This window comes from Solanum stenotomum, chromosome 5 (assembly GCF_019186545.1).
Source record: "Solanum stenotomum isolate F172 chromosome 5, ASM1918654v1, whole genome shotgun sequence".
In the NCBI taxonomy this organism is placed as follows: domain Eukaryota; kingdom Viridiplantae; phylum Streptophyta; class Magnoliopsida; order Solanales; family Solanaceae; genus Solanum; species Solanum stenotomum.
The window spans coordinates 34448034-34464739 of NC_064286.1; the positions used below are offsets into that span (position 1 = coordinate 34448034).

The 16706-nt window shown below is 40.2% G+C and overlaps 1 pseudogene; it reads right to left on the minus strand.

Annotated features, from left to right (window-relative positions):
• The window catches only part of LOC125863879 (uncharacterized), a 50042-nt pseudogene extending 33781 nt beyond the window's left edge, over nucleotides 1-16261 (minus strand).
• Nucleotides 16262-16706: the final 445 nt, after the last annotated feature.

A 16706-nucleotide genomic window follows, 5' to 3' on the forward strand; every position in this document is an offset into this window, starting at 1 on the left:
GAGGTGGGGCCCTAAGTCGGTGGAATGTTACATATATCTTCTCCTTCGACTTTTTTTACCATTTTAAGCTAAAAAAACAGAGAAATTAGAGTAACCCATTTTTAGGATCAAGCAAAATATAGATTTTCTCGACTTATGTCCTTGACGAAAGTTGTTTTACGCGTTGGTCTTATCATCGTAGTATAATTTGTTTTACCGATTGCGCAGCATATCACACTTTAGTGTTGGGACATGAAGGGTTTGGATATATTTGAAGGTTTTCAAGCGTATTACGCCCTTAAGACCGAGGCAAGACGCTTCTTTCATCGACTCTAGCTTTTATAAGAAGCAAATAGCAATTTGCGACGGAAATACATATATTTTATTGTATTGTCATGGTATCTTTTATTTTTGTGTGTTGATTATGGTACTACCTTGTTGTAGTATCGAGGGAGTATTGAGTAAAAGTCATTAGGCCACGTGAATTTAGCGAAAAAGGTATGTTAAAGTTATTCCCTACTTACGACATGTTTCCTTAAAGCTTAGAAGCAATGTATTTGGGTTGTCATCCTCAATATACTTGTATCCCTGATTGTTGATTGTTGGCTGCTCGAGTTGATATAATCCTCCCTTGTCGGGATTCTTATTCAGTTAGTAGCGTCACTATGTTGGACATGACGTAGAGGCTATTTGTATAGGTTGCTTATAACTAAATTGTTCGATTTAAGCGGTTGGATTGTTATTATTGTCATTGGGGCTATTGTGGTTATCTGCAAGAATGTGATCTATGCCTAGAAAGGCTATGTTCTGCCTACAGGGCGATATGTATGCCTAACAGGGCTATGAGTTGCCTACATGGCTATATTGACGCCTAAGAAGGGTATGTTCTTCATACAGGGCCATATTGTTGCCTAAGAGGGCTATGAGTTGTCTATAAGCTGTGTTGATGCCTAAGAGGGCTATGTGACTGCCTACGGGGCTAGGGGACTACTGATAGATAGGGGTATATAGGCTGATTGGCACCTTCCGGGCTTATGGGGCCTGAGTAGGTCGTTTTGTGTGCTATTTCTACCTGCTGAGCTTATGGGGGCTTGATTAGGTTGTTGTTTTATTATTTTTGATAAGTTTAGATTTAGGAGCAGGTCAGTACACTTATCTTAGCCTTGATTTGTTTATTTGATTATTCGAGTATATCAGGATACCTCATCATCGTCTATTGCCTTTCACACTCTGTACATTATTTTGTATTGATGCCCCATGGCCTTGGTGGCGCTGCATTCATGCATGTAGGTCCTGACAGATGACTTAGTAGACCTCCTCGGTAACTGGATTGACTTTTATCTGGTTGGCTAGCCCCTTTCCTCCGAAGCTGCCAGTGTTGGGAGGTTTCTTACCTTTTGTTGTATATATCTTTATGGGTAGGCTGGGGACCTGTCCCTCCAATCTTTACTACTCTTAGAGGCTTCCAGACTAGTATGTAAGGTTTATAGCTACATTTTGGCCATGCTGGCTTATATTGTTGGTTTGCGGAGGCTTGTGAGCTTTTTGATGTATTGTATTGATATATACCTGATTTTAGTTTTGGTATGGATATCATGGTGGCCTCGACGGCCCAATCTGGACGTCTGTGCTAGTTCACTATTTATATATATGATCTCCTGGGAGTAGCTATTTATTTTACAGATCATTTGACAGTGGCCTTGCTGGTTGATTGCTTAGTTTTAAGCCGAGATATACTTGTTTGATTTCTTGATTGCGTGTGGCTGCCAGGCGCTAGTAGCAAATGGTTCAGGAGGGTCGATTCCGGCCTGAGTTTTGGAATTAGGAGCCAGTTGCGCCCCTCGAGTTTGGGGAGTGACAAAACTTGGTATCAAAGCAACGTCGTATCGTAGGGAGTCTTCAAGCCATGTCTAGTAGAGTCTTATTTATAACTGTGTTGTGCACCACATTCGATAAGCAAGAAACTGTCAGACATGTTAGAATGACTATCCTTCATTTGCTCACCTCGTGCTATAGAGCGGTGTCTTAAGGGTTGAGGTTTCTGGCTTATAATTGATTATTGTATGCAGATAGAGATGGCTGACACTAGACAGGCCACAACTAGCCCGGGGCTAGATACAACTGCAAGCGAGGGTACCGACAAAGTACCAAAGGTGGAGGTGGCCCATTGTGAGACCCAGGGGGAGACATCTTGTCGGCCCCTTATAGCTTCTCCATAGCTTCAGGAGCCTCCGAGGGCCACAGGACTTCCGGCTCCACCAACAGTACCACCTCTTGTACCTCCTATTCCATCGGATCAGGATTTCAAGAGTCCAATATATATGTTTAACACAGTTAGTAGCTGCACAGTGCCAACCAGTTGCGCCAGATATTGCCGGACCATCTGAAGGGCCCGGAAGTTCGAGAGTTCGTAAATTTCTTGCCTTAAATCCTCCACGATTTACAGTGACTGATCGCAGAGAAGACCCTCAACACTTTGTTGATCAGCTTCATAGGATCTTCAGAGTCATGCATGCCTCAGGGACTGAGTCAGTTGAGTTAGTAGCATTTCCATTGCGTGATGTTGTTGTTTTGTGGTATGAAAGGTGGAAGAGATCTAGGTAAGAAGATACATCTCTACCCACTTGGGATAGCTTTACAGAAGCTTTCATAGATCACTATTTGCCTCGAGATATTAGGGATGGCCAGGTGGACCAATTTCTAAACATTCGACAAGGTGGCATGAGTGTCTGAGAGTACGGGCTGAGATTTGATTCGTTGGCTAGATATGCACCAGTGTTTGTTGATACGAAGCATGACAGGGTACGTAGATTTGTGGGAAGGCTTAACGCAGACTATATCTAGGCTTGTTCTACCATTGTGCTAAATGATAATATGGATATCTGGCGGATTCAGGCGTTCGCACAGGGCATAGAGGATCGCCGACATCTATATTATACGAGTGAGAGGGTCTAGAGAGAGAGACATTAGAGAGCTAGGCCCACCGGTTCGCATGGAGATTTTCTGGGTGGTCCCAGACCCCAATATTTTATTAGGCCACCTAGACCTCCCCCATAGCAGTTCCAGGGTAGTAGATTTGATCATCAGGAACGTTGAGGCTCAGGTAAGGGTTCACGAGCATCAAGCTTGCAGCAGCAGAGGGTTTTAGGCCAGGCTAGGACATTCCGCCACGTTGCATTACCTGCGGTAGGATGCATTTCGGGAGGTGCAGACAAGGTTCCACAAGTTGTTATTCTTGTGGACAGGAGGGGCATGGGTGGAGAAACTGCCCTACCATAGGTCAGGGTGGTACAGGTCAGTCGGCCAGGTCAGCAGTAGGTTCCTCCTCATCAGCACAGTCTACAGGGCATGGACCCCATAGTTCAGCAAGTAGGGGTAGAGACGGAGGCAAAAAGGGAGCATCTAGTTCTGGTTGTGGACAGAACCATACCTATTCATTAACCGGCCGACAAAACTTAGAGTCATCACCATATGTTGTAACAGGTACATTGATTGTTTGCTCCCATTGTGTTTATGCTTTGATAGATCCTGGATCTACTTTGTCTTATGTTACTCCATTTATTGCAGGGAGGTTATGTATAGTAGCAGAGTCATTAGATCGACCCTTTATTGTATCTACACCAGTTGGTGAGTCTACTATTGCCAGGAGAGTCTATCGAGGTTGCACGATAGAAATTATCGACTGTCAGCCCTCTGTAGACCTGGTAGAATTAGATATGGTTGATTTTGACGTCATTATGGGTATGGACTGGTTTGCATTTTGTTATGCTAATGTTGAGTGTCGGACAAAGAATGTTAGATTCCACTTTCCAGGAGAGGGAGTTCGGGAATGGAAAGGCTATACAACAACGCCGAAAGGTAGGTTTATTTCCTATTTTAAAGCAAAGAGGATGATTACCAAGGGTTGTATTTATCATATTGTTCACGTTGATGATATAGATGAAGAACCACTGACTCTTCAGTCTATTCCGGTAGTTAATGAGTTTCTAGATGTATTTCCAGACGAACTCCCTGGTATCCCTCCAGAATGGGAAATTGATTTTTCTATCGATCTATTACCACGAACACAACCCATGTATATCCCTCCTTATTGAATGGCTCATGTTGAGCTAAATGAGTTGAAGGGTCAGCTGAAAGACTTGCTGGATAAAGGCTTTATTAGGCCTAGTGCTTCACCATGGGGTGCACCAGTGTAGTTCGTAAGAAAGAAAGATGGCTCACTAAGAATGTGTATCGATTATCGAAAACTGAATAAGGCAACTATAAAGAATAAGTATCCTCTTCCGAGGATAGATGACTTGTTTGATTAGTTAGAAGTTGCCAAGTGTTTCTCAAAGATTGATTTAAAATCAGGGTACCACCAAATACGAGATCGGGAGAAAGACGGTCCAAAGACAGCTTTTAGAACTATATATGGACACTTTGAGTTCTTGGTAATGTCTTTTTGATTAACTAATGCCCCAGAAGTGTTCATGGACCTGATGAATAGTATATTCAGGCCGTATCTAGAATTGTTTGTGATTGTATTTATTGATCATATTGGTGTATTCACGTTCAAAAGACGAGCATGCAAATCATCTGCGAGCAATCCTTCAGGTTCTTCGAGAGCGAGAACTTTATGAAATGTTTTCTAAGTGTGAGTTTTGGTAAGACTCTGTGGCTTTCTTAGGCCATATTATATCAGATGCAGGCATTGTGGTATATACACAAATGATTGAGGCTGTAAAGACTTGGCCCAGACCCATGACTCCGACTGCGGTTTGTAGTTTCTTAGGGTTAGATGGGTACTACAGAAGGTTTGTAGAGGGTTTTTCTTCAATTTCAGGCCCATTAAAGAACCTGAATCAAAAAGCAGCTAAGTTCTAGTAGACTGAGGTTTGCGAGCACAGTTTCGAGGAGCTGAAGGACAGGTTGACATCAGCACCAATCTTGCATTACCAGACGGTTCAAAAGGCTATGTGGTGTATTGTGATGCTTCTGGTGTTGGGTTGGGATGTGTTCTAATGCAACATGGTAAGGTAATCGCATATGCTTCAAGGCAGTTGAGGAAGCATGAGAAGAACTATCCGACCCACGATTCAGAGTTGGCTACAGTTGTGCAAGCGTTAAAGATCTGGAGACACTATTTGTATGGCATTCATGTTGACATCTTCACAGATCATAAGAGCCTTCAATATATATTTAGAAAGAAGGAGTTAAATTTGCGACAACGTCGATGGGTTTAGTTACTGAAAGACTACGATGTGGATATTTTATATCATCCAGGAAAGGAGAATGTGGTAGTTGATACCCTCAGTCAAAAATCTATGGGTAGTTTATCCCACTTAGGTGTTGAGAAGCAGGAGCTAGCGCGAGAGCTTCATCATTTAGCTATCTTGGGAGTCAGATTGTTAGAGGCAGACGATAGGGGGTCACAATTCAGGATACAGCCGTAACATCTCTAGTTGTAGAAGTAAAATCACTGCAACAAGAGGATCCTAGCTTAGAGAAGCTTAGAGCCAAGGTTCAGTATCAACAGTCTTTAGCATTTGATATAGTAGAAGATGGAGTCCTCAGATATAGCGGTTGATTGTGTTTTCCAAATGTTGCAGGGTTTCGACATCGAATTATGGAAGAGGCACATCATTCCTGTTATTCTTTCACCCTGGTTCAACGAAGATGTACCATGATATTAAGGATATCTATTGGTGGTATGGGATGAAGAAGGACGTTGCTGAATTTGTGGCACAGTGTCCTAACTTCCAACAGGTGAAGGTTGAACACCAAAAGCCCACTGGGCTAGTTTTGGAGATAGCCATTCCTTTGTGGAAGTGCGAAGCAATTAATATGGATTTTATTACAGGGTTACCTCAATCGCGTCGGAAGTTTGACTCTATTTGGGTAATTGTTGATAGACTAACAAAATCAGCCCACTTTATACCAGTCAGGACTAATTTTTTGGCCGAAGACTATGCAGGGCTTTATATTATAGAGATTTTTAGGCTGCACAGTGTCCCAGTATCTATTATCTCTGATAGAGGCGCACAATTTACCGCCAACTTCTGGAAGTCCTTCTAGAAAGGACTAGGGACACATGTTAATCTTAGTACTGCCTTTCACCCTCAGACAGATGGCTAGGCTCATCGCACAATTTTGACACTCAAAGATATGTTACAAGCGTGCGCGCTAGACTTCAAGGGGAGTTGGGATGACCACTTACCTCTTATAGAGTTCGCATACAATAATAGTTATCATTCCAACATCGGGATGGCACCTTATGAGGCTTTGTATGGGAGAAAATGTGGATCCCCCATTGGATGGTTCGAGATAGGTGAGTCAGGGTTGATTGGATCGACTTAGTCCGGCAGACAGTGGATAAAGTTAAGCTCATTCGGGAGAGGCTACTAAGAGCTCAAAGCCGACAGAAGTCATACTTAGAAGTGCGATGAAGGGACTTAGAGTTTTGCGTCAATGACTGGGTATTCTTAAAAGTCTCACCTATGAAAGGTGTTATGTGATCTGGCAAAAATGGAAAGCTTAGTCCAAGATTCATTGGGTCATACCGAATCCTTCGAAGAGTAGGACGAGTGGCATATGAGTTAGAATTGCCTTCGGAGCTAAAATTTGTTCATCCAGTTTTCCATGTATCGATGCTACGAAAGTGTGTAGGAAAACCCTTCTCAGGTGGTCCCAGTTGAGGATGTTCAAATCACAGAGGAGTTGTCCTACGAGGAAACTCCAGTTGCTATATTAGATCGGCAGGTCCGTAAATTGAAGACCAAAGAGGTGGCTTCGGTTAAAGTATTGTGGAGGAACAAAAATAGAGAAGAGGTGACCTGGGAAGCTGAGGATGGCATGAGGTCTAAATATCCTCACTTGTTTCATACCCTAGGGTGATGCCAGATTCGTTTATATTAGGGCAGTAAGGTAAGATATATGTATACTATTGCTTATTATTATTGTGGTTATCATTGTATATCTGCTCACACTTTTGTGGTAGAGCTATAACGCTTAGCTATTTATGTTGTCATATGAGACGCCTAGGTTAGAAATTTTACATTTCAGGGTCCTGGATATTGACATTTACAAAGGATACACTGCCTAAATTTTGGCTACTCCTAAGAACTAAACAGCGTGACTAAGATTTTTAATTCAAGGATGAATGTTTCTAAGGGGGGAAGGATGTAACACCCTGACTTTTAAAAACGTCTAAATTAACTCGTATCTTCGTGGAAAGACAAGGAGTGTGAGTAATAAATTAAAAATTATGTGTTATGTGATATTTTAAGTGTTCAAGTGTGGTATCTCAAGTTTTGAAGGTAGGTAAATGACAAAAATAAAGGTTGGCGAAAGTTACCATAAATTCCTTTTTCTAGATTTGTCTGAAATTTGAGTGAAATGTGTCGGACGTTTTCTGCCAATCTATTAGGAGTTATGGTCTCCGCGAGCTATGAAATTGAAGGTCTATGAGTCTATTTTTCAACGCATCAAACCATTCATTCATACGACTTTAGAATAGAGATATTCATATTTTTGTGGGACTGCACAAGCAGGAACGTCGGTGGAATGTTACATATATCTTCTCCTTCGACTTTTTTCACCATTTTAAGCTAAAAAATCATAGAAATTAGAGAAACCCATTTCTAGGATCAAGTGAAATATAGATCTTCTCAACTTATGTCCTTGACGAAAGTTGTTCAATGCGTTGGGCTCATAATCGTGGTATAATTTGTTTTATCGATTGCGTAGCATATCAAACTTTAGTGTTGGGACAGGAAGGGTTTGGATATATTTGAAGGTTTTGAAGTGTATTACGATAATAAGACAGAGGTAAGATCCTTCTTTCATCGACTCTAGCTTTTATAAGCAGCAAATAGCAATTTACGACGGAAATACATATATTTTATCGTATTGTCATGGTATCTTTTATTTTTGTGTGTTGATTATAGTCCTACCTTGTTGTACTATCGAGGGAGTATTGAGTAAAAGTCATTAGGCCACGTAAATTTAGAGAAAAAGGTATGTTAAGGCTATTCCCTACTGATGACATGTTTCCTTAAAGCTTAGAAGCAATGTATTTGGGTTGTTATCCTCGATATACTTGTAGCTGTGATTGTTGATTGTTGGCTGCTCGAGTTGATATAATCCTCCCTTGTCTGGATTCTTATTCAGTTAGTAGCGTCCCTATGTTGGACATGACTTAGTAGCTATTTGTATAGGTTGCTTATAACTAAATTGCTCGCTTTTAGCGGTTGGATTGTTATTATTGCCGTTGGGGCTATTGTGGTTAGCTGCAGGAATGTGATCTATATCTAGAAGGGCTATGTTCTTCCTACAGGGCTATATGGATGCCTAATAGGGCTATGAGTTGCCTATAGGGTTATATTGACGCCTAAGAAGGCTATGTGCTTCCTATAGGGCCATATTGTTGCCTAAGAGGGTTATGAGTTGTCTATAAGCTACGTTGATGCCGAAGAGAGCTATGTGACTGCCTACGGGGCTATGTGATAGGGGTATATAGGTTGATTGGCACCTTCCGGGCTTATGGGGGCCTAAGTGGGTGGGCTTGTGTGTTGTTTGTACCTGCCGAGCTTATGGGGTCTTGGTTAGGTTGTTGTTTTATTATTTTTGATAAGTTTTGATTTAGGAGCAAGTCAATACATTTATCTTAGCCTTGATTAATTTATTGGATTATTCTAGTATATCAGGATACCTCATTATAGTCTATTGCCTTTCATACTCTGTTGATTATTTTTTACCGACGCCCCATGGCCTTGGGGGCGCTGCATTCATGCATACAGGTCCTAAAAGACGGCTGAGTAGACCTCTTAAGCAGCAGGATTGACTTTTATCCAGTTGGCTAGCCCCTTTCCTCCGGAGCTGCCAGAGTTGGGAGGTTTGTTACCTTTTGGTGTATATATCTTTATGGTTAGGCTAGGGCCCTGTCCCAACAATCTTTACTACTCTTAGAATCTTGTAGACTAGTGTGTGGGGTTTATAGCTATGTTATGGCCATGCTGGCCCATGTTGTTGGTTTGCAAAAGCTTGTGAGTTGTTTGATGTATTGTATAGATATATACCTGCTTTTAGTTTTGGTATAGATATCATGGTGGCCTCGACGGCCCAATCAGGACTTCTGTACTAGTTGACTATTTATTTATATGATCTTATGGGAGTAGCTGTTTCTTTTATAGATCAGTTGACAGGGGTCTTGCCGGCCGATGGCTTAGTTTTAAGCCGAGATATACTTGTTTGATTTCTTAATTGCGTGTGGCTGCCATGCGCTAGTAGCAAATGGTTCAGTAGGGTCGGCTCGGGCCTGAGTTTTTGCATTAGAAGCCAGTTGTGCTCCTCGAGTTGGGGCGTGACATTTACATATATAGAAAAGTTAAGAATCACCTGATAGACCCTACATGTAAATGAATAATGGTTCGAGTCTTAACTTAAAAATTTTCTGGGTGTTATAATATATCCCCCTTGGATCATTTGTTCTCGAATGATGGCTCGAATGAGAATGGAAAGTAGTTAATATTTCTATATTCAAGTCGAACTCAACTCACAAAGTATTTAACATAGGGTGATTATTCTGATCTAACTCACAAGATTCCGGTCCTATACCTCTATAGGAAATCTCATCCCAAGAACACTACATTCAAGCCTAGTACTATAACAACTCCATGAACTCCTACTAACCCTTTCATATAAGAATTCCTCATCTTCTAATCCTCTCTACTGACTGAACATTCATGCATTTCCCCCAGGAAGCAGACTTAGTACTCATCGTAAAACCTTATCTCATTTTTCCTCCACATTTATAACCTTAGATGGAATAACCATACCAACACTATCACAATAAGAAAATAACAGTCCCCTTCTCTATCATCACACAACTATAAACAACACAACTCTCAAAACTAAAAACAATCACTGAGAGACATTTACGGTGAAAGATCATAAGCACGATTCATTCGAGATGTCTGATATAAGAATATGCATGACATAACATTATGTTGCTAGCCATTGCTATCAAATCATAATTTGTGATACTAAGCATACTAGGAGACATGAATGCTTATATAAATAGGCTCATATCATGAGGTTGATATCCATATCTTTACGGACTAAGATTGAGATCAGTAGGCTAAAGTCTTTGACCCTCATTCTGGAAATTGAGCTTAGATGTGAATCTATCTGAAGTGTCTGAGCATAGGTTATGAACACAATTCTGATATAAAAAACATTATCAAGATGTTGTAATAACTAAAATTTGAGGAATACTCTATAGTCTGAATGGATTGATAAATAACTATAACTATTTCTAAGCACATCAATATATTCTTCTTAACACTTGACTTGGTTTCTCATCTTATCATCTCCCCTTTTAGATATAACACTATAACTATTTCTAAGTACATCAATATATGATTCTTAAAACTTGACTTGGTTTCTCATCTTTTCATCTCCCCTTTAGGTCTAAAGTTGATACCTTAAAGTTATGGATCTATTCATTTATCTCTAAAATGGTCTACATTTTCTTTACTCTAATACTCGAGAAATTCTACTCTCATGAATACCTAACTCTTCACATAAAGGTACTAAGATTCCTTGTAAGAGCTCTTTCTGAGATGCATCTCTTAACCTCTCCGCATTGCCTTATAAGGTTGCTTAATTTAACTTTTAAGTAGAAAAAAAATAATGTTTCCCTCAACCTATTTCACATTGGTAGCTCAAATATACTATATAGGCACAAAAGGAAAATCATTAACTTAATTGGAACCTCCTCCTATTACCTACAATCTCGGTACAACTCTTAATGCTCTTGTAACTCTTATGACATAGCCACACTTCACTGCCCTTATCCAAAGGTAGGATCTCTCACTTGTACCACTCGTATTCATTGCAGCTAACATCTCAATTCCTCATCTACTCTATGTCAAGTCTACCAGATTAGATCTCAATACTAACACCATCACCCTCATGTTGGCATTCATTTGATCACGACACTCATCTCAATTCAAGCTTAGTGTTTATTACTAAACCCGTATATTAATATGATTGCTCGCTTACTATAACAACTTTTAACTTCTACATAAAATGAAGAAACACTCGCCCACTAAGATCTCATCACAAGTAGTTATTCGTTATCTCTCGGTCTTCAAACTTAAAATTTACCGTCACCCTTCCATTCACAACTTAAGTACTATTTACTCATTTGCTATATATCATTGCCTATTTATTTTTGTAACACTCTTAGTATTATGGGCTTCCCCTTAGAATCATAAGCCTTCTTTAAAGTTATCACCTCATGAACACTCTACTCTTTTATTCCACACAGATACTTGGCCTTCACTAACATAGTAACATTGACATAAACTCCCTTCTAGTAATTGTCTACTCTGACTCATCCATACTAGTAACTCCTTCTATACCTTCTATCATGAAATTTACACAAACTCATCACTTCTTAGTCTACCCTTAAGGGAAAACTCCTCATTAATAACTTACAAGGTCCATGACTGCGATAACACAAATTTCCTCATCATTATCTCCCTTTCATAGATTACTCAATCGCTGCATCCATTATTCTAACTTTGGGCGCTTTTACTACTACTGCTTCTAATTTCATAACTCATACTATCTTTTTAGGGGAAATTACTACCCAAGATCTAAAACACACTTCCTCGTAAGGGTCTCAACTGAAACAAGGTTTAGAGAAAAGAGTGTAGCAATACATCTTGCTTTTAGCTCGAATGCACAATTCATATGAATAAGTGTGCATTATTTTTAATTTCAACACTTAAGCTCAATCACAGTCTTTTCTCATGCCCCTTTCAAGTATCATGACTTTCTCTAGAGTTGTGCTAAGAGTAACTCATCGATAATGTAACACCTCAGATTTTTAGAAGACAGAAAAAATGCAGCTTTCTAGGACCTGGTGCCAGAACCACGGAATTCACCAACGGTCCATGGTATGACACATGGTCCGTAGGTGGGGGTCAGTCATTGGGCACCAAATGTTGATGGTCTCTAATCCGACCTACGGTTGACTAGGACGGTTCGTGCTTGGACCTACGGACCATAGGTGAGAGTCAACAACCAATTTGAGGAAATGGGTGTTTGGTTAACTTCTATCGATCATAAATTTATCACATGATGAATTAGATGGCCTATGATCTATCAAATTAAAGATAATTGAATCATATTTCCAACACCACTAATTTTGCTGATATGTAAAGTCCCATATTTTGCATATACTAGTTTAATGTGAGTAGTGAGGGTTTGAAATAGGTTTGACAATATTCGAAACAGGTTTGAGGCTAAATATAGTAAGTAAAGTATAATTTGTCATAGTTATCAACCTACTTGCTTAAGCTACTGATTCAGATATCTTACGTAATTAAGTTACTTACGTACATGTGTAGCTTATGTAGAAAGGATGACATAGGTTCTTAATGGTAGATTAACTGCTGACCTACTTAAATAAGTGGTAAGTAGGTGATGCACCTACTTAGGAAATATGTGCACTGCATTTTAAAAAAAAAGGGCAACTAGGTGATGCAGCTACTTAAACAACTTGTGGCAGAAATTAAGGGAGTGATGTACCTGCTTACTTAAAGTGAGAGGCTAGATATTTCTACATATTTCATAATGTAAAAACGTCCATAAAGGACCCTTAAGAGAATGCAATTCATTTCATATATCTCTCACTTGTTCCACAGCAATTTACTCCCAAAAAGAAACCCTAGAAGCTCCAAAGTGCTGGCCTGCAAGTTCACCATTAAAAATCTGAGAAAACCCTTTATTTTTCAAGTACAAGTTGGTGTAACATCTCCCATCTTAAGAAATTCAAGAGGAGGAACTGATTTCACCTTAAGATAATTGGGAAAAGACAACCTAAACCTTAAAGTTAGCAAGTGAGATTGCTGTCCAACAAGGTGAGTTACTGAAATTTTCATCCCTCTTTTGTGCTTGAATCGGTTAGGGGATTTGGTATGTGTTAATGAGCTAAGAATTGTTACTTTTACATGGTGTGAGATTGGGGAATGTTCTAGTTGATTGTGTATGTTGGGACAGCCATGGAGGGGAGTCCCCTTTAACTCAATTGTTAGCCAATTTGAGCATTTTAAATGTAATGTTAGTTGGATGCTCAAGGGACAGTGGTCGGAAACCGTGAGTTCATATTGCTACTGCCACATTCTGATGTTTAGAAACTGATTTGTGTATAGTAACAGAAGGAGGCATGTGCAGAAGTCATGAGAACTTGTTAAAGGATAAAACGGTATAGGGTGTAGTAACGTACCATCTAATTGGGCGTTGCGTGAGCTTGCTTCCTGCAACCCCTTTGTATACTGTTTTGCATATGTTATAAAGCCCGAGGAGTTTCAGGGGACCTTATTAGAAGGTCGTATTGTATATGACGTTATTAAAAGAGAAGGGGTAGAATGCATACCATCGGTTTGATAAATTAATAATCGAAAAGGAAGGAGGTTAATTCGTTGTACTATCTGAGTGGTACAGCAAGGTATGTAAGGCTATTCGATTCTATATTCTTTGGCATGAACTCTGCTTCTGTCACTACCAACAAGTGAGCTTCCTAAGTGCTCTTTCAAGTAAAAGACACATAGTGGCAGCGTACAATCACAAACACAGCTAACAATATTTCCCCTCTTCTTAGAGTGTCGAATTGCTTCAATATATGTGCACTTTTACTTTTCCAAGTATTGGCATAAGAAAAGGGTAATTTCAGCAGTAGCTTTGTGATTCCTCCTGTCAATCAAATGAAGTCCATTGTGTCATTTGAGCTCTTATGTAATTCATTAGTGTTACATTTCCATTTTGTGTTATTATTACTGCCCTAAGTGCATATTCACATGTTTCCTACTACTGATCCACAATTCTGATGTTCAAAAATAATTATGACCACCAAAATAACAATCTCAAAGATTAAAGAAACTATCTGAAGCGGTATATGTGTGAGGGTGGCAGCCCAGGGGAAAAAGCCTAGCATGGGTCGATCCCAATTTGTGTATAACGGTGGCAGTCTAGGGGCGGAAGCCTAGCATGGGTCGATCCCAAATTTATCTATTTGAGGACAGAATCTCAGGGGTTAAAATGCCTAGCATGGGTCATCCTCTTTTACCACTGATCAGTTGGTTATTTGTATCACATGCTTTACAGAGATCGCAATGTAAAAAAAATTACAGAAAAGAATATAATGTACATGGTCCCACAACAACAACAAGGGTGGTCTTTAATCTAATCTATGCATTTACGTATTGATACTTGATTTCAATTGAGCTCTTGTGGACATATGTTATTGCCTTACATATTCAGTACATTCTTCGTACTGACGTCCCTCTCGGGGGACGCTGCATTTCATGCTGCTGCCACAGGTACTTCAGCTAGTAGACCTCCCAGTAGGAGCACAGGACACTCAGCTGCTATTGGTGAGCTCCAAGTTGATTCGGGGCTTAATCGAGTCTTTGGCATGTATTTTGTTACCGTATAGTAGTTAAGGGTAAGGCGGGGCCTTGTCCCGACCTAAAGTAAGGTTGTCTATCTTGTAGAGGCTTTGTACACTAATGTATAAAGTTTCGTTGTGTCTTGTCTCTTAACAATTGTGGCCTCAACGGCCAAGTGTTGTACATAAGTTTTGGGCCTGTCTATGTCGGTCTTTTATCACTACAGGGCATATAAGCTTGTCATAGCTTCATAGTTATCATAGTTAAATGTATGGTAAGTGCAGGTTGTAAGTTGGTTCTCCCGGGCCATTTAGACATCGGGTGCCTGTTCGTGTTAATCAGATCTGAGGCGTGACATGATATCCCAACTTGGAGTAAAAAGTTATGACTATTTTAGTGAAGCCCTGTCGGGTAGATCTTGATTGACGAATCCTAACGACGGTTGGTAGGTCAAACAACGGCGCATCAGTCCTGTAGTAGATGGCACTCATCAGATTTAAGTCAGGGTCGTTTTGGTCCTTTGTGTTATGCATTGGGCACTTAAACTACGTTCCTGAACTACGTTGTTCTACTCTGTTTAAGCCTAACAACTTAGTCAAACATCTACAGAACCCAATTTTCCAAAAATCATCCAAACTTGGAGCAAAAAGAAGAGGAAAAGTCGACCAAACCTCCCAAGAAAAAGCAACAGTGTTCTTCACTCCGTAGATGAGTGTATTGGGACTTAATATCGGCCTTGGCCTCCCATGTATCACCCTCAACTATGTGATTCCTCCATAGAACCTTAACGGAGGCTACTGCTTTATTTCTCGACCTCTTTACTTGCCGGTCCAAAATCTCAATCGAGACTTCTTCATAAGAAAGGTTCTCACAACTCCTAAACCCTCTAAAGGAAGGATGGACACCGGATCACCAATGCACTTCTTGAGCATGGAGACATGAAACACTGGGTGAACCGGAGCCAAGTCACTTGGCAAATCTAATTCATATGCCACATTTCCAACACATTTCAAGATTTGGTACGGCCCCACATACCGGGGACTAAGTTTCCCCTTTTTGCCAAACCTCATCACACATTTCATAGGTGAGATTTTCAAGTCGAGCCAATCACCAAACTCAAATTCAAGATCCCTCCTCCTAATATCGACATAGGATTGTTGCCGACTTTGAGCTATTTTTAACCTTTCTCTAACAAGTTGAACTTTTTCAATGGCATCATAAACTAGTTCGGGACAAATTAGAGCAAACTCACCTACTTCAAACCGACCAACCAGAGATCTACACCTCCTACCATATAGTTCTTCAAAAGGAGCCATGGCAATGCTAGAATGGTAACTCTTATTGTAGGTACATTCGATCAATGGGATATGATCATCTCAATTACCATTGAAATCGATCACACACACCCTCAACATGTCCTCTATGTTATGAATGGTGAGTTAGGCTTGACCATCCGCTTGAGGGTGGAATGTGGTACTGTGTTTAACATTGGTACCAAGCCCTTGTTGGAAAGAATTCCAAAAACATGAAGTAAATTGAGTACCTCGATCCAATATGATAGACAAAGAAACCCCATGCAACTTCACTACTTCCTTGATATACAAATTCGCATAGTCTTCCGCCGAAAAAGTAACCTTAACGAGAATGAAATGGGCTGATTTCATCATCCTATCAAAAATTACCCAAATAGAATCATGTTGCCTTCGAGTACAAGGCAAACCCACAGCAAAGTACATATTCACCTTCTCCCACTTTGAAGTGAGAATATTCACATCTTGGAAAAAACCTCCCAATTTTAGGTGTTCGGGCTTGAATTGTTGACAATTTGGACATTTGGCCACAAAACCCGCTATATTCTTTTTCATGTCATTCCACCAATAGACTTCATGTAGATCATGGTACATCTTGGAGGCTCCCGGATGAATAGAATATCGTGAACCATGAGCCTCTTCCAAAATTCGCTCCCTTAGGCCATCAACATCCGGTACACATAACCTACCTTGGTACCTAAGCACCCCATCACCCCTTGGGAGAAAACCTCAACGGACTTGTTGAGAACAGATTCTTTAAACTCCATAAATATAGGGTCAAGGTGTTGCTTAGACTTCACATCAACCACAAAGGACGATTCAAAACTATGATGAACCATGAATCCACCCTTGGTGGAATCCACTAGTTGAACCGCTAATCGGGCCAATCTATGCACATCACAAACCAATTCCTTCTTCTAATCTTCTACCTAAGCCACACTACCCATGGACAATCTACTTAGGGAATCCGCAACTA